The sequence below is a fragment of the Rattus norvegicus genome, chromosome 12 (genome assembly GCF_021556685.1).
Source record: "Rattus norvegicus strain SHRSP/BbbUtx chromosome 12, alternate assembly SHRSP_T2T, whole genome shotgun sequence".
NCBI classification, from domain to species: domain Eukaryota; kingdom Metazoa; phylum Chordata; class Mammalia; order Rodentia; family Muridae; genus Rattus; species Rattus norvegicus.
The window spans coordinates 18,389,620-18,396,613 of record NC_141545.1 but is presented as its reverse complement, the minus strand read 5'-3'; positions in this window follow the sequence as shown (position 1 = coordinate 18,396,613).

The following is a 6,994-nucleotide window of genomic DNA, read 5'->3' as shown; positions in this document are numbered from 1 at the left end:
CTGGCCTGGACCCAGCCTTCCCTGATGGGGAGAGGACCCCCACACACACACACACAAATGGCAGAGCCTCCGTCTGAGTGTGTCATCACATGTACTGCCAGCTCCCTCACTGCCATTAGAGCCTCGCTGGAAAGACGCCCGCAAATTGAAAGAGATTTCTTTCCAGCAGACAGCGCTCTGGCAGATTGAGGCTTTATCTTGCCCGTGCAGAGGGAGCGAGCCCTGTTCATTTCGTTTTTCCTACAATTAAAAACACCCAGAGCTCTAAATCACAAACTGTAGAACAGGTGGGGCCTTCAGGGTTTCTCTGCGGCTTGATAACGGAGGCACCGGTTGCCAGAGCAACAGAGCGAGGAGCATTCTGGAGAGAGGGGCCCTAGATTCCTTGTGTGTTCTCTCTGATCTGAGGAAGACAGCGTCTCCAGGCCTTGCCCCGTCCAGTGGCTTGTTGTTCACAGCATTTGGGGTCCAAGAGAAAAACTCGAGTGTGGGAAGATGTCAAAGCCCCTCCTACTCTTAAGAGTTTTCTCACGTTATAATAAACATGTTCACTCTACTCAAAAACAACAGAGCAAGGCATGGCGGTGCTGGGAATCTCAGCATCTGGGAGGCAGAGACAGGAGAGTCTCTGTGAGTTCCAAGCTAGTCAGGGCTACATAGTGAGATCTGAGAGAGACAGACAGACAGAGACAGAGAGGTCTTTCCCAGCATAAGCAGTGCCAGCATTCAAGAAGCTGAGGCAGGAAGATCTGAAGCTCAAGGTGAGCCTGGGCTACAGGGCAAGGTCCTGTCACAAAGAAACAAAAGTGGGGGTTGGGATTTAGCTCAGTGGTAGAGCGCTTGCCTAGCAAGCACAAGGTCCTGGGTTCGGTCCCCAGCTCCAGAAAAAAAAAAAAAAAAAGAAAGAAAAGAAAAAAAATAAAGAAACAAAAGTGGAATAGATTTGCAGTTCTCACAGTAGGGACTGACAGTGACCCTCATCTGACAAGGACCAGCCCACCATCCTTACAGATAGCTCCAGCCTCTCAGGCCCCAAACCCCACTTGCTGCCCCCTCCCCCTCTGCCCCCTGAGGGCTTAGATCATGAAGCACTGCCTGCCTGCCTGCCTCCTTCCTTCCTTCCTTCCTTCCTTCCTTCCTTCCTTCCTTCCTTCATGAAGCTGTGTGTGTGTGTGTGTGTGTGTGTGTGTGTGTTCATTTATGAGCATGTGCACAAATGCAGGTGCACACAGAGTCCAAAAGAAGATCCCCTACAACCTAGAGTTACAGGCTTCCTAGTACAGTCGCTGGGAACTGAGCCCAGATTCTCTAAAAGAACAGCATATGTCCTTATGCCCTTAACCACTGAGCCATCTCTCCAGCCTCCCTTTTTTTCCCTTCCTTCCTTTCTTGTTTTTGTTCTTAGACATTTACTCTAACTTTGCATCTGACATCTGTGTGTGTGTCCGCTACAGCGTGTGTGGAGGTCGGAGGACAACTTCTCTGTGCACCAAAATGTACAACCACACTGTGCTAAAAAAGGACTACAGTGGAAATAGATAAGATGGCAGAGAAAAGAAACTGCGTTTTTCTGAGTGCGGTGGCGCAGCCTCAGGAGACAGAGGCTGGAGGATCCCTTTGAGACTGAGGCCAGCCTGGTTTAGCCTGTGTAGCCAGGGCTACACAGAGGAAACCTGTCTTGAAAAAAAACTAACGAAAGAAAAGAAAGAAAGAAAGAAAGAAAGAAAGAAAGAAAGAAAGGAAGAAGAAAGGAAGGAAGGAAGAAAGGAAGAGAGAGAGAGAAAGAAAGAAAGAAAGAAAGAAAGAAAGAAAGAAAGAAAGAAAGAAAGAAAGAGGGGGGAAAGAAAGAAAGGGAACTACTTACCATCCTTTAACATGGCTCCCACATCCCCTTCCAAGACAACTGATACTGAAAGGCTAAGCTGCCGTCCTGTCCATCAGCATGACGGCATGGAGGGCTGTTTACCTTCACTGCCAGCACTAATCTTTCAGCTAGTTGAACATTTTTTGAGATGTGCCCTCCAAAAAGCCACAGTGCAAAGTCAGTCCCGTGCGGCATCACAGCCCCGTGCAGGGCTTTCGGAGCGAGTGTCTGGGTGGCCCATTCCTACTTAGTGAAAGGCAAGGGCGCCTCTTCAAAACACATTGACTCCTGAGGCTCAGCTGTTAAGCAGACAATCAAATCGTTCGTTCCTGTTGTAGATGAAGGCAAGAATTTCAGAAATGAGGGCCCGGCAGACAGGGCTAGGGCTAGCTGTTCAGAAGTGGAGGGCGAGGACCCCACACAGAGACCCCACCCACCACTCAAACATTAACTGGATCTCTCTCTCTCTCTCTCTCTCTCTCTCTCCTCTCTCCTCTCTCCTCTCTCCTCTCTCCTCTCTCCTCTCTCCTCTCTCCTCTCTCCTCTCTCCTCTCTCCTCTCTCCTCTCTCCTCTCTCTCTCTCTCTCTCTCTGAGCTAGGGTCTCTCTGCATAACCCTGGCTGTTCTGCAACTTGCTATGTAGATGAGGTAACCTCAATCTCAGGGAGCCACTGGCTTGGACTGCGCCACCATGTCCCGCCCCTTCCCTTTGTTTTGAGGTAGAGTGAGTTTCTCCTGTTCCTTGCTCAGCATGTAAGAACTCATCTTGCCGTAGGCGTGCTGGGATTATAGATGCACTCCCCCAAATCCAGCTTTTTACCTGATACCGGAGGAAGGAACGGAAGTCCTCCGGCTTGCACCGGAAGCAGTTTTACCCACTGAGCCATCTCCCTGGTCTGTCTGTCTCAGCTTCCTGAGCTGGTGTTATGGCTGTGCACCACCATAGCTGGCTTCTTTATTATTTATGTATGACTTGGGTCTGTCTGGGGGTCTGTTAGTCAGTCTGTTAACTACCATCTTTTGCCTCAGGCAGCTGCAACAGAAAACACCTGGCTGTAAATAGTTTTGACAAATGGGTCTGGGGAGAAGTTTGTAATGCAGGGAGATCTTGAGTTTATTCAGAGAAAAGGTGTCTTTCAGGGATCTAGGAAGCATGTCCTGTCGTGTCTGGTTTGGAGAATGAGGTATCAGAGCCCCTGAGCTGTCAATTCCTTCGAGAGCCAGGAATGTGGGCTTCATTGAGCTGGAGGAAACCGCCATCAAGCTTGCCAAGATTTGGCTGCTCCCCAGCCCCCCTTGAATAAATATTCAGTGTATGGCCAGCCGCTGGGTCATTGCCAGAATTCTGCAAAAGTTGCTTTTAAGACATTCTGGCAGTTTTTCTGTGACGTTTATGGAGGTGTGAATTTTTTTCTAACTGATGATTTTTATAAAGGCTGGGCGGGCAGGGTCTTATGTAGCCCAGGCTGACCTCAAATTGGAAATACTGCTGAGGATGACCCTGAGTTTCTGGTCCTCCTGGCCCCACTGCCTAAGTGCTGGAATTAAAGATATGCAGCAGCCTTCTTTCTGCTTTGGTTGTTTTTGGTTTGTTTTTGTTTGTTTGTTGTTGTTTTTGAGACTGGCTATCCTAGAGCTTGCTCCGTAGACCAGGCTAGTCTCTAATTCACAGCAGAGCCCTGGCTGTCCTAGACTTACTTTGTAGACCAGGCTGGCCTCTAACTCAGAGAGATCAACCTGCTTCTGCCTCCCAAGTGCTGGGATTCAAGGCATGCGCCTTGATTGTTTTTTTTTTTTTTTTTTTTTCTTGGACAGGCCTTCACACTAAATCCTGAGTTGGCCTTGAACTTATATCATGGTGAATGTGTAGGGTTCTCAGGACAGCAACTTTCTCTCCATGTAGGCCCCAGGGACTGAGCTCAGGTTGTCAGCACTGGTGGCAAGTGTCTTTGCTCTGAGTCATCTTGATGGCCCTGGGAGTGACTTATAGTTGCTTTTGTTCATGCTGGGAATAAAACCCAGTACCAATGGTCTCCCAATGAGTCCATGCCAGCCCTGAAAGGTATTTGGTAGCTGAACGGACATGTGATAATTTATTTATTTATTTATTTATTTATTTATTTATTTATTTTTGGTTCTTTTTTTCGGAGCTGGGGACCGGACCCAGGGCCTTGTGCTTCCTAGGCAAGCGCTCTACCGCTGAGCTAAATCCCCAGCCCCGTGATAATTTATTTAACTCATCCCTTGTGATTGGACTTTGGCAATCACATGTAACGCTGATAATAAACATTGTCTCCCGTGCAGTGAGCTGTGAAATAATCCCCCAAGATGGAATTGCTCTGTCAGAAATACATGAGTTCATGACCTCAGTGGCTGCCGCCCTGTGTCCTCCACATGACTTAGCAGAGTCACCTGGCATCCCCCCCCGCCCCCAGTACACAAGAGCCCCTGCCCCCCTCATAGTCTTGCCAATAGAAGGCCTTCTCTTTGGTGTGTATGAGTGTTTGTATACGTGCATGCATGTGGATACATGTGTGTGTGTGTGTGCATTAGAGACCAGAAGTTGACGTCTGGAAGTTTGTTTTGTTTGCATGTATTTCCGTGAACCATGTGCATGCCTGGGGCCCCGAGGTCAGAAGAGGTTATCGAATACCCTGGAACTAGATGGTTGTGACCCACTATAGTGGTGCTGGGAATCTAACCCAGGTCGTCTACAAGAGCAACCAGTGCTCTTAACTACTGAGTTACTAAGCCAACGCTCCAGCCCTATATTTGTGACAAAATGTCATGCCATAGCCATGGGTAGTGTGGGGCTTTCTATGTTGATAAAATGGGCCTCAAACTCACAAAGATCCACCAATCTGGGCTTCCTGAGAGCAAGGGTTTAAGGTATGGACTGCCCTGTTTAGTGTCCCATCTGTTCTGGGTTGGTTTTTTGGTTTTGTTTTGCTTTTTGTTCTTGGTTTTTGTTTTTTGTTTTGCTTTGTACATGAGTACACTGTAGCTGTCTTCAGACACACCAGAAGAGGGCATCAGATTCCATTACAGATGGTTGTGAGCCACCGTGTGGTTGCTGGGAAATGAACTCAGGACCTCTGTACTCTTAACCGCTGAGCCATCTCTCCAATCCCAATCTGGTTTTTGAGACAGGTTCTTTCACTGAGACTGGAGCTCACCGACAAGGCTGGATGCCCAGCAAGTCTCAGGGATCCCCCATTTCAGCCTCCCCAGTGTTGGGATGGCAGATGCCCAGCTCCACCCACCCCCACTCGTTATGCAAGTGCTGGCATCGGAAATCAGCTCTCTAGACCAGGCTGGCCTCAAATTCCAAGATCCTCCTGCCTCTGCCTCTGCCCTGGGACTGAGAGTGTGGGCCACCATCACTTGGTGACATTCAACTCAGGTTTTTATGTTCACGTGACAAGGACTTTACTGACTAAGCCATCTCCCCGTGACCTAACACTTAAATTTTACCACTTTCATAGGTGATGAAGGGGGTCACAAAGTAATTTCCCTGAGCATACTCTTGTAATACTAGAGTACTTACCTTTGTTTGAGACAAGCTCTTGAGGGACATCTGGCCTGGGTGGGTGGTGGGGGGACCTGATCGTTAACTTCTCTCAGCTCCTGGTATATAAATGCTTTGGGTTTTTCTTTATAGGATAGGATATTGATGAGGAGTACTCAGTACAGCACCCTGCACTTAGTAGGTACACAATAAATATAACCCACTGTCCTTGTTATCTGCCACAGTATTCGTAGTCTTGCCGCTGTTCAACCTGTGACTGTGGCTCCATTAGAAAAGCTTGCTCTTGGGGTTGGGGATTTGGCTCAGTGGTAGAGCGCTTGCCTAGGAAGCGCAAGGTCCTGGGTTCGGTCCCCAGCCCTGGGGGAAAAAAAAGAAAAAAAAAAAAAAAGAAAGAAAGAAAAGCTTGCTCTTCCTACCTGGGTCAAACCTAAGATGCTTCAGGGAGGTGAACAGAGGTCGCATGGAGACACGCATGCACACACACACACACACACACACACGTGTACACATGTGCACACATGCATGCTCGCACAGAACCGAAGACTGGAATGTGAGAAGAAAATGTCTTTGGAAAACCAAGACTCTCAGCCCAAGGCTCAGCTTATAGCCGGCATGTTGAACCTGCTGAGAATCCCCCCACTCCACACCCCTCCTCGGAGAATGGCTGGGGGCAGGGCTTAAGCACTCACACGATTACATGGTATGTGCAAGAACCTGGTTTTCACCCTCAGAGCCACACACAAACAGACAGAAAAGAAGTCATAATATTTATCTGGGAGTAAGCAGGAAAGATTGCTTGCGAAATGACTGTGTCATAGTGAGACTATGAGTGTATTCAGGGGTGGAGGTCGATGGAAACGGCTTTTCTTGCTTTTTTTGGGGATGTGGGTTTTATGTAGCATAGGCTAGCCTACAGTTCACTATCCCTGAACTCCTGATCCCCTTGCTTCCACCTCAAGGATGACAGACGGCATGTATGTCTGTTGCTGTGATAAAACACCCTGACCACAAGAAACCTAGGAGAGGAAAGGGCTGCTCTGGGTTACAAATGCAGATTACTGTTATGGTTGGGATTCAAGGCAGGGACTCAGGGCTAATCACACTGCAGTCACCACAGGAGAGAACAAATCCATCTTTTCTTATTTGCTTCTGCTCAACTTTTTTCTTTTCTCTCCAAGATGGAGTCTCTCTGTAGCCCCGGCTGTCCTGGAGCTCACTCTGTAGAGCAGGCTGGCCTTGAACTCAGAGATCCACTGCCTCTGCCTCCCGAGTGCTGGGATTAAATGCCTGCTCCACCACGCCTGGCACTTCTTTTTTTTTTTTTTTTTTTCTTTTTTTCGGAGCTGAGGACCGAACCCAGGGCCTTGCACTTCCTAGGCAAGTGCTCTACCACTGAGCTAAATCCCCAACCCCTTTAATTTTTTTTAATGATCTACTTTTATTTTATGGAGGTTGGTATTTTGCCTGTATGTATGTCTATGTGAAAGTGTCATGCTCCCCTTGGGCTGGAGTTACAGACAGTTGTGATCTAACATGTGGGTGCTGGGAATTGAACCAGGGTCCTCTGGAAGAGCAGCCAATGCTCTTAACCACCGAACCAA